The sequence below is a fragment of the Salvia miltiorrhiza genome, chromosome 5, assembly GCF_028751815.1.
Source record: "Salvia miltiorrhiza cultivar Shanhuang (shh) chromosome 5, IMPLAD_Smil_shh, whole genome shotgun sequence".
Classification (NCBI taxonomy): domain Eukaryota; kingdom Viridiplantae; phylum Streptophyta; class Magnoliopsida; order Lamiales; family Lamiaceae; genus Salvia; species Salvia miltiorrhiza.
In genome coordinates this window covers 33,593,006-33,606,821 of record NC_080391.1, presented here as the reverse complement: position 1 = coordinate 33,606,821, position 13,816 = coordinate 33,593,006, and the positions used below count along the sequence as shown (strand labels likewise).

The following is a 13,816-nucleotide window of genomic DNA, read 5'->3' as shown; positions in this document are numbered from 1 at the left end:
TCTTCGGTGGCTTGGAATAGGGTTTGTGCGCCGAAGGAACAGGGAGGGTTGAATGTCAAGTCGTTCACTCACATCAGTCAGGGTTTCATGCTTAGGTTGGGGTGGTTGCTGCTCACTTCTGATTCCTTTGGCTTTCGCCTCTTCAGAGAACGTTATCTTGATTCCTGTCTGCGGCCTCGGTCGCCTTGGTTTTCTTCCACGATTTGGCTGGGCTCAAGGGAGTCCATTCGTACTTTGATCAGAGACACGCACTGTTCTATTGGCCCTGGCTCCTCTGTTATGTTCTGGTTTGATAACTGGCTTGGCTACAGGCTGGTTGATCGAATTGGGATTTCAGAGGCAGATTATCATCTTCTCATACAGCCGGTTTCAGATTATTATTTTGACGACACTTGGCACTTCACTCTGAACTTCGTGCAGGCTTTTCCGGATATTGCTGTTGACATTGTGTCAACTTCCATCAGCGGGGGGGAGGATCGTCGTGCTTGGATTCACTCTCACTTTGGTGATGTCTCCTCAGCGATAGCCACAGATCATGTTCGTCCCTCCTACCCGAAGGTTAGCTGGGGCAAGTGGATTTGGGCCCCGTTTATTCCGATGCGTCGCTCTATTGTGACCTGGAGGGTTATTCTGGGCAGACTCCCTACGGCCAGCGCTTTGCGTCGTTCGGGTTACTGCGGTCCGGGTTGGTGCCCTTTGTGTAAGAATGCGAGCGAAGATATCTGTCACCTTTTTTGGGAGTGCGAGGTTGCTAGACAAGTTTGGGGTTTCCTTTTTTCCTGGTTCAGGATGGACGGCTCTGGTTCTCAGGAGATTGGAAACTTCATCATTTGGGCCATGAACAGGACTGTGAGCAGGCAGGTGAATAACCTCTGGCGGGTGGGTGTTATGTCTACTATTTGGAGTATTTGGAATCTGAGGAACAGGGCTATTTTCGATGACGCTCCGGTGTCTGCTATGGCCTTAGCTGTGCAGATCAAAGCTTTCATTTTAGAAGCCTCTCGCATCAGCCTGGGGGAGATGGCGAATTCTGTGGACGATCTTCTTGTTCTTCATGGTCTTGGGGTCCCGGGTTGACCTCGTCGGCCTACTTCCTACATCTATGTGTTTTGGCTTCCTCCTCCTCAGCCTTGGCGGAAGATTAATATTGATGGTTCGGTGCATGGCTCCCCTCCCCTTATTCACGCTGGTGGGGTTATGCGTGACGCCTCGTCTGTCTTAGGTTGCTTCCATTTCTCTGCTGGCCGTGGTTGGGCGTTTGAAGCCGAGCTTCTTGCCCTCATCATTGCCCTGGAGCAGATCATCGCTCAAAACTGGGATTTCGTGTGGATTGAGACGGACTGCACTTACATGGTCGATCTCCTCCGTTCGCGCTCCCACACGGTCCCGTGGAGATTCTTCAGTCGTTGGCGGAAGGTACTTTCTTCCATTGCCAATTTGCACATTATTATCACTCACATTTACAGGGAAGGAAACAGGGTTGCTGACTACATGGCCTCTTCGGTGACGGAGGAGGGGATTTGGCCTTTTGCGATCCCAGATATTCTTCATTTGGTGAGAGATGACAGAAGAGGCCTTCCTTACATTCGGATCGTCCCCTAGGTGCGCTGGGTTGTACAGGGAAGTTTCTATCTTTTTCCTATTTTTTGCTGTCTTTTGGTTTTCGGTTCTTTGGGCTATCGTTTTCGGGCTTTGTTCTTGGGCTCCCTGGGTCCGCTGGTCTTGGGTGGTATTTTCTTCTTTGCGTGCCGCTGAGCTACTTCACTGCTTTGGTTTTGCCCTGGCTTCCGAGGCTCTCTGGCTTGTGTTGGGATTTGGTGGCTGATCTTGGCCTTAAGCTCGATGCATACCTTGGGTGTGATCCGGAGTTTACGGTTTTGGGAGGCAACGGATGGATGTGCTTCTTTGATGGGATTTGTCCGGTTGATGTTTGCAGGAGTGTCTTCATGGCAAGCTGGTTTCTCTAGTTGTGTTGTTTGTTTTCTGGGTCTCTGCTCCGATGACAATCGAACCGTTATGAGCATGGGAAACCTCGCGGGAAGTCTTTGGTGATCCCAATTACTTCATCCCGTGAAGTTGGCCTCCTCTAGGCCTCTGCTCCTATGATGGTGGTATTGTTATGAGCATGAGAAACCTCGCGGGTTTTCTTTGGTTACCCCAACTACTTCATCCCGTGAAGATGGCCCTCAATGTTTAATTTTAAGTTTGTAATATTGGTTGAGTTTCTTAACGGCTTCGCTTTAGGAGACTCACTGCTTGCGGGGAATCGGGTCTGACCGGATTGGTCGCTTTTCTTGATGTTGCCTCCCCAGACTTTACTTCGTTCTCATCCTCGGTCTGCAGTGCTTGAGGCAGGTCTGTTTCGGGCTTGTTTTGGTGGGGGAGCCTCGTGAAGCCTTTGCTTTCCAGGGCCGGTTTGGTGGTTTGATGGAACGTTTGAGGTGTTGATCCACCCTTGACCTTTGTCCCTGGGGGGAAGGGTTGGTTTTTCGCTTTGTCGTTCTTCTTTTCTTCGTTGCTCTGTTGTGTTTTGGTTTGTTTGGTCTGCTGCTGTTTTGTTTCTTGTTTGGCAGGTTGGCTCGGGCACGCTTCTGGCGCTTTGACTCATCTGGCGCCTTGACTCCTCTGGCGCTTCGTTTCCTCTGGCGCCTCGACTCCTCTGGCGCCTCGACTCCTCTGGCGCTTCGATTCCTCTGGCGCCTCGATTCCTCTGGCGCCTCGACTCCTCTGGCGCTTCGACTCCTCTGGCGCCTGGACTTCTCTGGCGCCTCGTCTCCTCTGGCGCCTGGACTTCTCTGGCGCCTCGACTTCTCTGGCGCTTCGACTTCTCTGGCGCCTCGACTCCTCGACTTCTCTGGCACCTCGACTCCTCTGGCGCCTCGACTCCTCTGGCGCCTCGACTCCTCTGGCGCCTTGACTCCTCTGGCGACTTGACTCCTCGGGCGCGTCGACTCCTCTGGCGTCTGGACTCCTCTAGCGCCTCGACTCCTCTGGCGCCTTGACTCCTCTGGCGCCTCGTCTCCTCTGGAGCCTCGACTCCTCTGGCGCCTCGACTCCTCTGGCGCCTTGACTCCTCTGGCGACTTGACTCCTCTGGCGCCTCGTCTCCTCTGGCGCCTTGACTCATCTGGCACCTTGACTCCTCTGGCGCTTCGACTCCTCTGGCGCCTCGACTCCTCTGGCACCTGCGGTCCCGTCTTTTGTTCGTTCTTGTTGTTTTCCTTCTCCTTACGCTTGGGTTTTTTGTCTTCTTCTTGTTTTGGTTTTTCCGGACTCTCCTTATTTGCGCCTGTGCTCTCAAGGGTTTTTGTTTTTCTTCAATAAAATTTCTATTTCAGCATATTGACGAATGCCCCCGCAATATTTATGGATCTCATGAACCGAGTCTTTCACGAATACTTGGATAAGTTCGTGCTAGTTTTCAAAGATGACATACTAATTTACTCGAGGAGTAAACAAGAACATGAAGAGCATTTGAAGATTGTATTGGAGAGATTGCGAGCTGAAAAGCTTTATGCTAAGTTCAGCAAATGCGAGTTTTGGCTCGAAGAAGTCAATTTTCTCGGCCATATCGTTTCTGCGAGAGGAATTGAGGTAGATCCAGCGAAAGTTCGAGTAGTACAAGAGTGGAGATCGCCGACTACGCCGCATGAAATTCGTAGTTTCCTAGGATTAGCAGGGTATTATCGGAGATTCATTGAGGGCTTTTCAAAAATTGCTAAGCCATTGATGCACCTGCTAAAGAAGTAAGTCAAGTTCGAGTGGACGGATAATTGTGAACGAAGTTTTCAAGAGCTGAAAAAGAGACTCACTACTGCCCCAGTGTTAGCCGTACCCAAGGCAGATAAGGAGTATGCCGTTTACACGGACGCGTCGAAGAATGGTCTAGAATGCGTGCTTATGCAAGAGGGAAAAGTGATAGCATACGCTTCACGAAAACTAAGACCGCATGAGATGAGTTACCCAACGCATGATTTAGAGTTGGCAGCAGTAGTACATGCTTTGAAGATTTGGAGACACCACCTCTACGGAGTTAGGTGTGAAATCTACACAGATCACAAGAGTCTCAAATATTTCTTTGAGCAAAAGGATCTGAATATGCGACAAAAAAGATGGCTGGAGTTGGTAAAAGATTACGATTGTGGAATCAATTACCACCCGGGAAAGGCCAATGTCGTGGCTGATGTGTTGAGCAGAAAGAATCAAGTAGAGTTAGGATTTCTCCTTACTCAAGAGAAGAGCCTGATTAGAGAGTTCGAGAAGATGAAATTGGAAGTAGTAGTACCACCCCGAACGGCAGAGATCATAATTGCTACGCTGAGTATTACCCCCGATCTACGATCAAGGATTGTCACAGCGCAAAGAGAGGATGAAAAGTTTGAGAAGCTGCGATCGAAGATCCGAACTGAGAAGGTGGATGGTTATCACGAAGCGGCCGACAACGCCATCGTGTTTGAGGGATGATTGTGTGTGCCTAATGTAGAAGATTTAAAGAATGAAATCATGAGCGAAGCTCATGACACACCCTACGTTGCACACCCAGGGAGTACAAAAATGTACCAAGACTTGAAAATAAAGTTTTGGTGGGAAGGCATGAAGTGAGAGATTGCATCCTTCGTTGAGAGATGTTTAGTATGTCAGCAAGTGAAAGCACTTCATCAACGACCCTATGGCAAGTTACATCCACTAGAGATTCCTGAGTGGAAATGGGACTATATAGCTATGGATTTCGTGACTGGTTTGCCAAAGTCAAAAAGAGGGAACACAACCATTTGGGTAATCATTGATAGATTGACGAAGAGTGCACATTTCATACCGATTCCGATCACTTATGGATCCGACAAGCTAGCTCAGATCTATATTCGCGAGATAGTGCGATTGCATGGAGTACCGAAGACGATCACATCGGATAGAGATTCGAAGTTCACATCGCGATTCTGGATGAGCATGCAGAAAGAGTTGGGTACTAAATTGAATTTTAGTACAGCGTTTCATCCGCAAACGGATGGACAGTCCGAGAGAACCATACAAATCTTGGAAGATATGATTCGAACTGTTGTGTTAGACAGAGGAGTCCAATGGGAGCAAGTTTTGCCCCTAATTGAGTTTGCGTATAACAACAGCTTCCAATCAACCATCAACATGGCACCATACGAGGCCCTTTATGGAAGAAAGTGCAGATCCCCGTTATATTGGGATGAAGTTGGAGAAAGGAAGATACTTGGTCCCGAAGTAATAGATGAGATGATCACCATTGTCCGACATATTCGGCAGAGGATTAAAGAAGCACAAGACCGTCAGAAGTCTTATGCAGACACCAGGAGAACGGAGATTCATTTAGATGTAGGTGATAAAGTTTTTCTTAAAGTTTCCCCATCTCGAGGAGTGCACCGTTTTGGAGTCAAAGGGAAACTGAAACCGAGATATATTGGACCATATGATATACTAGAGAAAGTAGGCCCTGTAGCCTATAGACTTGCGTTACCGCCGAGTATCGCGAACGTCCACAACGTTTTCCATGTTTCACAATTGAGAAAGTACGTGTTTGATCCCAGACATGTCATTCACCAAGAAGAAGTATCTCTTGAACCAGACTTGAGCTATGAAGAGAGACCCGAAGCTATTCTGGACAAGAAGATTCAACAACTACGAAACAAAGCAATTTCCTTGGTGAAAGTGCAATGGAGACATCACGACCAAGAAGAAGCAACATGGGAACTTGAAGAAAAGATGAAGGAAAAATACCCAGAGCTTTTTTCCGAAGGTGAGTAACACAAATTTCAGGACAAAATTTTTCTTAAGGGGGGGGGGGGTAGGATGTAACACCCCGTATTTAGTTTACCTTGCAATAGTATCGAAATACTATTGAGAGATTAAGGACTAGCTTACTAAAGACGAGAGGAAGTTATCGATGGATGGTAATATGAGTAAAATATAGATGTTAAGAGAATAGAGAATGATGTTAGAGCTGAGATGGAGATGTTAATTGTTTTCGATTTGAGACGAAGTACGAGAGATAGAGTCGAGGTAGTGTTTGAAAGTCGCTATAAAGAGGATTAAGCTAGAGTGACGATTAGATTAATGACGAGTGATGATCCGTTTTTAATATGATAACTTTGTGAGTTATTTGATTGACGTTATGTGATTTACTTGATACGTGTGCACTTATATTTGAGTAATTGTGATTTTTGAATAATAGCATACATGATTTTTATTTACCACCACACATTCCTACACTCACATGATCCGTGATTTATCTGAGATTGTTTGAGTGAGTGCACTAATATTAGTGCAAATATTTTTATTTTTGGTCACAAGAGTTTTGTGTTATAACACTTTATTAATGTAGCTTAATACATGGGTTATTCCTACACCACATACTACTACACTCACACACTAGTTTTTTTTATAATCCAATTGAGCATGTGCCAAATTCCCTAACATTGCTAGAGTTGGACGTGTGGCATGGATGGAGCTAGAAGGATTAGGATGTAAGTTTAAGGGGAGACAAAGTACTATTTGGGCATTTAATGCTTTTTAGCTTAGAGAGTAAGATTGGTGTTTAAAACAAAAGACTTTCTCTCTCTTTCCGTCACTCTCATTCTCGGCCCTTCACCTTCTTCTCTCTTCCTCACGCCATTCTCTCTCTCCTCCATTGGAGACTAAGCTCGAAGCTCCTCAAGTCATAACTGTGATAAAATACTCCGCTAGATCTAGTCCGTAAACACTTTCTACTTTTGATTTAAGAAAATTAGTGGAGTTTAAAGCCTGAAGAATAGAGAGAAGACTTCCTTTTCTCGAAACTGTTCGAGTAAGTGTTCTGATCTTTTGGATCTAAACTTTTTGTGAAGATATATGTGTGTAAAAGGATGATTTAAGCATGAGAAACTCCCCCTCCTCCATTTTCTTCACTTTCGAAAATTTGGGTTCTTTCCCTTTAAAAATCTTTCTTTTCTTAAATCGAGATGAGAAATGTGTTATATGTGATGATTTGAAGTGATTAAGGTGTGTTTTGCAAAACTTAGTCTGGAGATATGAGTTTTTACAAAATTTAGTTTGATATAAGAATTTGGGGAAAAATCTGTAAGTTATGTCTTGATTGATGACTTTATGATGAGTAAGAACTTATGAAAGGATTAACGTGATATTTGATGAACTTTGAGAATGAAAAAGTTGACGAATTTTCGAGTTGCTCTTGACTGCATTGTTCTGCCTTGAGTCTTGTTCTACTCTGCTGAGTTGTGATTTCGCTGCTCCGAAACGAGAAGTCATTTCTCTGCCGACAGAGAATTCTTCATTTCTCCGCTGCTCTGCCAGAGAGATCATTTCTCCGCTGCTCTGCCAGCGAGTTCATTTCTCCGCTGCTCTGCCAACGAGTTCGTCATTCCTCTGGTATGACAGAGAGTTTGTCATTTCTCTGGTATGACAGAGAGTTCATGATTTCGCTGCTCTGGCGGGTATTTCTTCTCTGCTCTGCCGAGCTAGTCTGCTCTGCTCTGCTGAGTTTTTCCCCTCTGACCACCGAGCATTTCTCTGCTCTGGTCACCGAGTCAAACTTATGTTTGTTTGTTTGTGATATGTTTATGTGTGAGTTGTATGCTTATGTGATTGTGCATGCCTATGTGCTTGATTGCTTTTAATCTAGCCTTTTGAGTGTTAAGTTGAGAATAAGATTAGAATTTATTGTCATAGAGTTGAGTGATTAGACGGAGATAAACTGAAGAATAATTATGATGAGTGTTATAATAAGATTAAGGTTAAGCTTTTAGAGAGGAAGTTTCTAACTAGTTCCTCTAACTTGTCGCATGCACTATTCCGATGTTTACAACTAAAGGGACCAGTCGAGGACGCAAGTGAAGATTTCTCCGAGTACCACCTGTAGTAAGCCGAGCTCTACAGGTGGGCAGTATGTTTATAACCACTATTACGTGGACAATACTTTAAGTTTGCAAAAATTACGAGCTTTCTGAAATGATTTATGATGTTGTGAGTTTATCAAATGTTGAATTAAATGATGTTTAAGAACTGTTTGACTTGCCAATATTTCTGATGATGAACTTGTGTGTTACCCTCTACTGATGAGACGAATTCGGATCCTGCCACAAGCGGGGTTGTGTACACAGATGTGACTGTGAGCCGTCTTCGGGTCGGCCGGTCACGGTGCTTGAGAAGGAGGCCTACTTCTCAGTACCTTGGTTATAATGATAAGTTGTAGATGCGGTACATGCATGTTGATTATTTTGTCTGCAGACACTTATTTATGATGTTGATTATGAAAACTTCATGCACAGATTTATTTACGCTAACTTTATTTCTGTGTATTGTTGATGATGGCAAGCTTCAAACATATAGCTCTAAGAGCACCTTTCTTGTCTTTCGGCGTATGCCCACTGAGTATTATGTACTCACGCCCTGCATATATTTTCTAAATGTGCAGGATAAGCATGGTCGGAGGATGGCTTGGTGTTGGCGGGGATTGTTGTTTCGGATGACCACCTTCTGTCGTGCTTTCATCTCTATGGCAGCATTATGTTTTTGAGTTGTTCTAGACTTAATTAAGGAATACACTCGCAGCTATATGTCTCCATACATATAGTTTGATCACCTTTTGTTGTGTAACTCTGTATATTTTGAATCCTTGTATATATTGATCTACGACCGTTTGTATATGTTGACAAAAACTCCGATGCTTTGGCTTCTATAGTAATGCCAATGTTTATGATCTAGAAAGGATGTTATGTTGCTAAAGTTAGTATGAATTGTTATCTTGCTTCCGCATAAAAATGAGATCAGTTTTCCAGCGTTTGTTTCCTTCTTTTATTTAGTCGTATCGATACCCGGTCTACGCTATCACTAGCTAGACGGCGGACTGCGACAATGGGGGTGTATTTGGGCCAAGGTCGAGAATGGAGAGGTATACGCTCTAGGGGTGTCTAGTTTAGGGGTGTATTTGTACCTTAACCCTAGATAAATATATAAAAATAAAATAAAAATTGTGATATGTTGACAATTAGATGATTATGGAATCCTCTCAATCCAGAACGAGTTCAAGATATCAAATCTATGATATGAATATTAGGGGTGGGAGGATACAATATACCTTATTAAATTCCCCTTAACTTATACTTTACCTTAGTCTGGTATACCTTAAAGTAAGTTATGGAAAAATCTCATATATTTACCGTACTTTTATTTCGGTATACCGTACTGATGAGGAGTGAGATACGAGGACATATAGGATCATTACACGTGTACTCGAAGTAGAAGAGATGCCCGAGTGAGCGCGTACGAAAGAACCGCCCTCAGGGGGAAGACTAGAAGATGGCCAGCCCTGCAGAGGTACATCGAAGAAAGAAGAAGTTTAGGAAGGAGCGTATACCGAAGGAAATATCCAGCCTGGCAAGACCCAACTGCAGTGAAGGAAGAGTTCCACCTCTACCGTATAACAGCTCTGCATTCACATGTCATTGTCACTGAAGCCTGGAGCCTAACAAACTCTGACACGCCTTTTCCAGCGATGCCGCTATGCCTGAAGCATTTTGTGTGAATATAATAGAAAATTACTATTGTACCTTATAAATAGATCTCTTCCTCTCATTTGTAAGATAGGTACTCACTAATACAACCCATTTTCACCCTCTTTTGCGTACTGTATAGTCTATTTTTCGTCATCTTACACACTCGTGCAGGTAATCCACCGATTTAGAATATAATCACACGTTATAATTCAACAACTAGCCCTGCCTGTGGGAAAAATGAGCTAAGACGTGAGGTTGCGAAGGAAGTGTGCCGGTTTTAGAATCTGGATGCGAAGATTTCCGCATCCTCCTTTACTTTTTTCGTTATTACTACGTACCAATAATTTGATCTATCGTTCATATGTTCTATCGCGTGTAAAACAGTTTTATGTTTAGATCTGGGTGAATCCTGCATGCACTTTTTGTTTTTCACGTCTCTTGGGTAGTGTTGTTCCCGTTGAATGTGTGCGAAATCTTTGATGCCAGCTCTTTTCCCTTAAACAATGCCTATTTGAAATATCATGCGAAACCGTTCACTACAGTTACTACAAGAACTCTAAGATTTGCTATTCTTTGCTGAAATAGGAGTTTATTACAGTTATTATGGGAATCATTATAAATCTGATGGTGTTGGGGCCTGTATCCAAAATGGTTCACTGCAAATTGGAATATCTCTTGAGATTTCGATAATCATATAATAGATCAATGTAATTGTTCTGGGTTTAATGCCTTCCTGATCCACACTAGTGTAGGGTATTTTATGGATCATGTGAACGTTTATCGGGATCTAGAGAAGGACTTTGAGGGAGAGGCATCTTAGCAAAACAACAGCTGGGACTACTGTCACGCCAAATCCTCACTGACTCTTCGATCTTGGTACCTCCTGGGTTTACCACTCCTTTGTCCGGACAACCTGGATTCGTTAATAGTAATCCTGTAATACCTCGTTTCCTCATAGTTAAGTTTAGAGTAATTTTAAACTTAGAAATTAAAGATGATTCACGCCGAATAAAAGAAAACGAATATATTTTAATTTCAACAAAGATGATTTACAAAAAGTATTTGTAAATTTAGTTATTTAAATTTTCATGCATTGCATATTAATTTAAATTGAACATTCAAGCATTTACACGAGCTAATTATTTTAGCTAGCACTGAACGATTATTACAGTTCCGGTATTTCAACCATGAAGTTTTAATTGTTATATCGCTTCATTTCGTTGCTTTTGACAACTCTCGCCGTCAAAGTCATTCCCTATCATCCTCAAAAGTCAAGACCTACATTTTAGAGTGAAACCTTCTCTGCACAGCCACAATCCAATATCCACTTCTCTGCATATAACCAAACCGAGGCCATTATAGCCTCACAATTTCAACTCTCCTTCTCAAACAAGAAAAAGAATAAGTGCAGAGGTAAGTTTTAAGCTTGTATTTCCTCATTTCTTTCCATTATTCATCCCACAAGCATTGAGGAACCAATATGTGCAGCCCCTCTTCCATTGCTTCGATCAGAGGTTTACTAGCAGCAAATCCAGCAACTACACCTTTCAATTTCAGCAAAACAAATCAAAGGTTTCATATATGAATTTCCTCCGTTCATTTACACTTGCTCACAGTTAGAACACTTCAATTGCAGTACCACAAACATTTTCAGACTTCAAATTCATGATAAGCAATACACAAACCATTTCATCCATATAGGTATACATATCGATTATGCTTATATGAAATCACTCAGAATTTATATATGTACATACGCATATTTTACAAGAGATTGAATGAGTTTAAAAACCTACTAGAATAAGAGAAAGAAGAAAGATGGAGTCTTGAGTTTTGATTTTGTTTGTCAAGCCTGAGTGTTTTGGGGCCTCTGAGTGGGGAGTTGGTCCGGTGGTGATGGCAAAGGGAGATGAGGCGTCGACGGCGCTGCTGTCCGTCCGGTGGTGGTGGTGGTCTGCCACTGACCGAAGAGAGAGAGAGATTTCGAGGGAGGTCAGTGGCGGAGGTTGGCTTTCTCAGCTAATGCGTCCGTCGGATGAGGGAAGGAGGCGGCATCACGTGGGTGGCGTCGTAGTCGGCGGGAGTCAGAGAGAGGGAGGCCAGGGCGCGGCGGCCCTGCCGCTGTCGCTCGGCCACAGACGGAGAGAGAGATGGGGACGAGAGAAGGGAGAACCGAGGGTGTCAGTGGCTGTCGCCGCTTGCTCCGGCGAGCTCCGGCGGCGGTGGATTTCGATGGTGGAGGGGTGGATTTTCTGGCAGAACTGAGGGAGAAGGGGGCGAGCAGATTTTGAGGAGAGAGGGAGACCCGTGTGTGTGTTGAGTGCGGAAATAGGAGAGTTAGGGCTAGAGTGTTGGGCTTCTATTTTGGGCCGATTTTAATAAGCTGGGCTGCCCCTTTTTTGTTGGGCTAGGATTATTCATTGAGTGTTGGGCTGGTTTATTTTAAATTTTTAGGCCCGATTTTTCTTATTTATTTGTTGGGTTACAGATATTTCAAAAGAGATTGGGCCCTATTATTTAATTTCTTGGGCTGCCTTTTTCTAAAATTGGGTCATGCAGTTTACTTTTAATTAATTAGACTTAATTGGTTTGATTAATTATTTTTAAAGAATAATTTGCTTAATAATATTATATGATTATTATGTGTATATTTTAAGTAATCACTTATTATATGCTAAGCATGACATGACATTGCATTTGCATAATGCAATAAAATAATTTATGATTTAATTGGTCTTATTTGTAAATCCAATTATTTAAGAAAAAGCGAGTAAGGATATTGTTGGTGTCCTTGACTCGAGAGTTAATTTTTAATTATTTATTTATTAAATTTTGAAAACCCGACGTGATGAATCATAGTAGTTAAGCACACCCACTAAGACTTTAAGTTAGTTTCACGAGACCTATTAAGAATAGAATTTCTTGTAGGCTTTGTGGACCAAGGGGATTAGCGCTGCTTTCCCGAGATGAGTTTATGTGATTATGATCTTCAGGCTTTGCCTATCCAGGTGGGTTTACTTTCCAAATGTATAAGTATGATTGAGTTATTAAGCTCTAAATGTTTCAATAAAGTGTAAACTGTTTATCCAATAAAATGTTTATGTGCACTCTGCTCTGTTTAAGGCTCGTAAAGTTAATCAATTGAGGTTCTCTTATGATCTAACACGTTATTTGATAATTGTGTACACTTGTTAGCTGACTTGGTGGGTTGATCTCCATCGGGCACTAACCAGAGGCGTTATAAGGGTGCTCGGCTGGATGTGTTCCGAAGCATGAGAAATATGAGGCTTGTCTGGGTAGCATCCCGAGGTCAAAGTAAACTTGTATGGGTTACGCCCTCAGTTCAAGTAAGCAGGAGACAGAGATCCGTTGGTGGCTAAAAGGTCCGGGATCACAGCGAGTAACAGAAAAGGAGTGTGACATGTGCGCACAAATGAAAGAAATTATTTTAATATGTTTAGAAGTTCTTTCAATTTAAAACTTTCTAAGTTATGTCAATTATGATTGGATAAACTGTCTTTACGAAAATATGAAATGTTTCAGAAAATGCATGCCCACTAAGTACATTAGTACTTAGCCCAAAAGTACTTTCAAATATTTTCAGGTTGGCTGGCTGGTGCTGACGGGACTGAGCTGAGGCTAGGGTTCAACTTCATTTTCAGACTTCCGCTGTAGCAGTAGATAATATCATGTATTTTGAATTCTTAACTTAAGACTTTCATGTTAGATTTAGAATGACATCTCTGATTGAGCTTAAACACTTAACTCCTAATTTTATGCTAATGAATACGGGTTATGAGAAGCATGAAACAAAACTTGTGATCCAAAGGGGCCTAACCCAACTTGTCACATTTTATTCGGTTTCAACAAGGACTTTCCCTTGTGTTATTTCCATGAATTGGTTGCACCTCGATTGTATTTATTCATTCAAAAATTTGGGTGTGACAAATCCTCCGACGGGATTGTCCACAGTTGGGCTTGCCACACCTAGGGTGGGTTAATTAATGTTACCATGACTGAGCAAATGCTATCTCTGTTCAACTATGCCATGATGAGACATATCGTGGGAGTTTCTTTCACGCTTATCGCACCTCAAATGTTACTACCAGGAAAACCACTTGTCATACTGGGGGCCGAAAACATAAGTATCCCGAGAATTGGAGCAGCCACTACTGCAAACAAAGCTGTCACTCAGGATATGAACATAGAAAATGAGAGAACATTCCAGCACGTAGGTCCGCTCTATCCGGGAAACATGAATCAGATCGAGGATGTAGGAGACACAACAAGCAAGCCCAC

General features: G+C 43.0%; 1 long non-coding RNA gene across 1 annotated transcript; it reads left to right on the top strand.

Moving 5' to 3' along the window:
• The first annotated feature begins 10,748 nt into the window (after nucleotides 1–10,748).
• LOC130986933 (uncharacterized) lies at nucleotides 10,749–11,809 on the top strand. Its single transcript, XR_009089496.1, has 2 exons — nucleotides 10,749–10,930; nucleotides 11,006–11,809. It is a non-coding gene; the product is annotated as an uncharacterized LOC130986933 (long non-coding RNA).
• The last annotated feature ends 2,007 nt before the right edge of the window (nucleotides 11,810–13,816 follow it).